This window comes from Parasteatoda tepidariorum, chromosome 7, assembly GCF_043381705.1.
Source record: "Parasteatoda tepidariorum isolate YZ-2023 chromosome 7, CAS_Ptep_4.0, whole genome shotgun sequence".
Classification (NCBI taxonomy): Eukaryota; Metazoa; Arthropoda; class Arachnida; order Araneae; family Theridiidae; genus Parasteatoda; species Parasteatoda tepidariorum.
Window position 1 is genome coordinate 45,884,535 of NC_092210.1, and position 5,232 is coordinate 45,889,766.

A 5,232-nucleotide genomic window follows, 5' to 3' on the forward strand; every position below is an offset into this window, starting at 1 on the left:
CTAAGCAATCTTATATCGTTTGCTTAGCAAACCAAGCTCGCTTCGCTCGCTGCTAACTTAGGTACATTGCAAATGTACAAAATTCTAAAAATTCCAAACAGTCATTCAAATCCATATAACAACTTTTTCTTAAAAATTTTTTTAGTAAATACTAAGTCATTAAAATAAATTTGAATTCAAATAAATGACAAGTAATTCGTTAAACCTATTAGAAATGTGCTATAGTATAAAATCTTAAGATAAAATTTCTAAAGCGCTTTCGACAAAATACTAAAATAGAGATCTATCGACAAAGACTACTCACTTCTGCCTAGCTTAATAGTATGATATTGCCGAAGCTGATAGTGTGGATTTCGGAAGAGATAACATTTAGTGAGAATGCTCTCTCTTGTTATTTCCGTTTCCGTTTTCAAAAGCGCTATATGTTGAGCCATCTCAGCTAGATTTGGCATGTGACATTTTTAGCGGCAATCATTGGTCGATTTTCTAGCGTTGCCATTCGGTGAGTTGCAATGTGGCTTTTTTAGGTCGCCGTGGAAGAGAAATATATATATAGATTTTTTTTTAATATCTTAAACTTTATATTGCATTTTTCATACATTAGTAAATAAACCATTGACATCAATAATTTTGTTTGTTAATTACATCTCTAGGTTTTGTGGTATTGTATGAAGCCACTTTGCTCCTTGAATCAGGCAAAACACTATAGTCAGTGGTTTTCAAGTATCATCCTCATGACAAGCTGATTGGATGTTCGACTCTTACAATCTTTTAATACAGAGAGATATGAACAGAGCGACAATATTTAGATGAATATTAACTAAGAAACATCAAGAAAATTTCGGTCAATGCCACGAAACTTAATGACTAACCTCATTTGTGTATTTTTTGAGAGGTATGTTATGCGATTTTATAATTTGCCATACTAGCGTCACTTTTTATATTCATAATAGTCAAGTGTAAAGTAGTCAAAAAGCCTAAACTATAAAATTTCATGATGGATCTACATACCTTCAGTCTGATGGCAGGTTAAATATTACAGAAACGTAGAAAATGTAGATTAATTTAAAAATTAGCATTGTCAATTTCAGCTATGCATAATTTTTCTGCTGCTAATTATTTTGATTAAAAAAGAAATTATGATGATATTTTAACTAAAGCTTAATACTAGATAGCAATATGAAAAATATTTCTTTCAATTTTATATTCATATTCCCAAAACTATTATCGTTCCCTATTACATTTATATGACTTTTAATTAAGTATTATATTTAAAGTATGTTTAAATTGTTTCAATAAATAGTAACAGGAGGGAAATATTTTAATAAAAATGTAATAATGTCACCATGATAATAAATGTAATAATATAGAAAAGTAAATGATACTACCTATTGGTAACAACAATGTAAGTGCTAAAAATGTGATGATATAAAATAACTATTCGTTGTTGTACCTTTGACTTACGGCTGGTACATCTGATGATCCAGAATATCATGCACCATTAAGTAAAGGCAAATGGTTAAACATGTTTCAACCTTGGTAACAAAGGGAAGGTGATGCAGATTTAGTCATATATTTTATTCTTTTTTATTTTATGCTCCATATGAAAAAGTGCTTAGCTAATATAAAGTTATTGCGCAATAAATATTCTAATTGCAGCGTTTACAAAAAATTATTTTGATTGTTTGAGTTAAGTCAATGAAAAAAAAAATTTTTTTTTACTAATAAGAAATACCCTTTATTATGTAAGCATTTTTTTACCTTCGATTCAATACATCACGTGTTAGAGAACTCTATAAATTTTCGCCATTTGGTGTGAATCCTTTATTTTATGAATAACAACTGTAAAATTTATCCAACTGCACCCGTTTTACAGTTTTAATTTTATTGCATTTTCATAATTTCACGATTTCAGAAAGAAAAATTGGAACATGAAATCGAATAAACAGTTTCATTTTCTTTTTTAAAAAAATTGTAACTTCTAGTGTATCTTATGTATGCTCGTAAAATTTTATTTCAAATGTTCGAAAAAACATAAGGCTATATTTATTCGCAAGATGAGAAGATGAGCCATAGATTCCTCCAAAAATATATGATTTTAAAACTTCATAGATTTTTCCGTCTTTTTTTAGGTAAAAACAGAACAGAACCGTTTTTGATCCTTTGTGCATATTCCAAATATGCTCAAAAAAGGTATTTCATCGAATGTTTGAACATTTTTGTATCAGAAAAGCTTCAGCAAAAGTCCTATATATTTGTTTTAGACATTTCCTTGGAATATCCTTATTGGAAAAGTTCTTGCATTTGGTATAACATCCTTGAATAAAATGAGAACTATGTATTTGAGAAAAGAATTACAGCAGAAAGAGAAGATGAAATGAAGTTTTGTTTGAAAAAAAATTGAGCCAGTCCTGGGGGTGATTCGTCTTTTTCATTCTTTCACAAAAGATTCTATATCTATATAATAGTACTATATCCCATACATAAAAGAGCATTTCATACACCCTTTACTGGGTAATCTCATATAAAGGACTGGAGTGAAAGTTTTTCGTCTTCCTACTGTCTAACCTAAATTTAGTATTGAGCAAAAAAAACTACATAAGCCAAGACAATATTTTTATTTTTCAAAACATATTTTTTGAAATAAATATAAATGTCAAAGTCTCCTAGGTTTTTAACACATTTTTTTTCATTCGAAAGGTATATTCATAATAGACAACAGTAGCTGAACAATTCTTGACATTTAAACGTAGTTTAGACGGTGAATACATGCAGGTAATATTCTGTGATTAATTAAAAGCTAAGAATTGTCAAAACTAAATTAAACGAAAATTTCTCCAGTCAGTTAACAAAATGGAGAGTCTATGCCTATGTAAGGTTGTTATCTAAGTTTCGACCCCGTCAGGGCCCCAACTCATTCGTCTCAGTGGTGAAATATTAAAATAGCCGAAGCTCATATCAATTTAGGTATAATAAAAAGGAGCAATGCAATATTAAGATAAACAAGAAAAATATGTACAAGAAAGTATGTATAAGATATTTACAGAAAATAATCTCAGCTCCCTCTCTGCCTCACCTCTCCCCTTATCGACTTCACTGGTGCACAGACAGGAACCTTGATTAAATAGAAAAGAAAAATATTTGCAAATTAAGAGGTAAATCGTTGGTACCTATAAGTTATGGATGTAGAGTGCCAATTATCCGAACCAATTAGGTCAATGCCGATTTGGATAACGAAAAATCGATATATGTTTTTAAAAATAGCTATGAGAATGCTAATGTCTAACTTCTTTTTGCTCTTTTTTCAGGATTATGATTGGGAATTATCATACTAAATACTATTAATATGACTATCGTGTATTAGTATTATACTATCGGGATTATTATATCATACTAAACTAGGCCCATTTAAAATTATTTTTCATAATTTTTTTTTTGCAAAAACTAGGAAAAGGAGTAATTCCTTACTAGAAACCACTTGTCAGTCGCTATCTACGCTATCATTGAAACTAGAGAACAATTGAGACTTTTTTTCCAAGTTTACCCAAGGACAAAAAGAAGCTACTTTTGACCCCTTTCAGATATTCAAGAAATAAAGATGCATTTTTGCGAAAAAAATTTTCGTTTTGGAAAGGTAGGAAGAAACACATGATCCTTGACCGATCCGGATAATTGTACAATCAGATAAATCGGTATTCGGATAATCAGAGCTCTACTGTATATGTATTTATTTTTTTGCTCCTTTTAAAACTAAATATTTGTTAAACATTTTATGAACTAGCTGATTATTAAAAAAATGTATTGCTGTACTTAGCATTTATTCACATTCATTATTTGTATACCCATTTTTAATGCATATGTTACCGGCAAAGTATGGAACGCCGGCATTCAATAAAATGCCTAGGCATTGTATATAATGCCGGATGCTTTTAGGCAAAGGTATGAAATATGAGAAATATTAGATACTTTCCCTAGGCATTGTATATAATACCTAGGCATTCTATCGAATGACAAATGCTATTTAGGCAAAGTACGAAAAAAACGCCCTGATGAGGTTATTATGTAAATGATGTGCATTTCTCAAAAATAAAAATGTTATTCTGAAAAAGTAATGAGAGTGCCATTAAAAAAATTTATTCAAAATGCGTGAAGAAAAATGAAAGTTGTACAAAACATAATTTATGCCTTTATTATTAAGGGTAACAAAATTTTCGTATAAAAAATTCGCATTTAAGTCACAATTATTTTCAGTTTCGAAATAAATATTGCACAAAATATCCATTTCATCACCTTTACTAGCGTGGCCACAGAAGATTTTATACTTTGCCGGTTTCTCATTTTGCATTCGATAGAATGCCTATGAAATGTGTGAAATATAAATCATTTCATACATTGACGGGTAGTTTTAGGCATTATATACAATGTCTAGGCATTATATACAATGCCGGATTTCAAACTTTGCCGGTAACTTATACATTAAATAATGCTTGCTTAAAAGTCATTTCTAGTAGATAGTTTTGAATACAAAGGAAAAATAATGTTTAATTTAAAATTTATAAGCACAATTTTGGCTTTTATGTGTCTTGTTTCATTTGCTTGCTTAAAGAAATTAAAAAAATAGCAGCTCTATAGATTTACTATGAGGAGAAAGCCTGATTTTGAGGGACCCGCGACAAGTGAAGAAATGGAATTTCCCTATGATCTCCTTCCCCAATAATAATCTTAGCAGTTTAAGCTGATTATCCCTTATCTATAAGGATTCCAGTTAATATGGTATAAAGTTTAGACCTTTTAAATGATGGAATGCTTTTAAAAACTACAAAAAGTTTTAATTTCTCCGGACTTAATAATTGTTGATCTGATGATTGGATTTTCATTTGCTAGGATGCAACCTTACTGATATAATGGAATGACCGAAAAGCTGAAAAAATATTTAGTCAGTATATATATGGGTCATTCTCACAAAAACAGTCATTTTTATGTCCCCAGTATATTTTATATTTGTTTTACAGCTTACGAAAAAAAAAATTCACGGAAAGTGTCCTTCAGAATGCAAGCTAACAAAAGAATAAAAATAAAATTATCAATTTTTATTTTTTATTTATTTTAGGTAATTAAAATATACCAATATGTCATTCCCTCACTTGTCCCCACTGCTGATTTAAAAAAAGAAAAAAATTGTTTCTGAAATAAGAAAATTTTTTTACAAATTCATGTTTTTTATTTCAGAAT

The 5,232-nt window shown here is 29.4% G+C and overlaps 1 long non-coding RNA gene across 2 annotated transcripts in view; it reads right to left on the minus strand.

The window, feature by feature from the left end:
• Window positions 1-2,603: 2,603 nt before the first annotated feature.
• The window catches only part of LOC139425957 (uncharacterized), a 108,128-nt gene continuing 105,499 nt past the window's right edge, over window positions 2,604-5,232 (minus strand). For both annotated transcript variants that reach the window (XR_011637128.1, XR_011637127.1), the window contains one exon: window positions 2,604-3,115. This is a non-coding gene — a long non-coding RNA (uncharacterized lncRNA). The remainder of the gene's footprint in view (window positions 3,116-5,232) is intronic.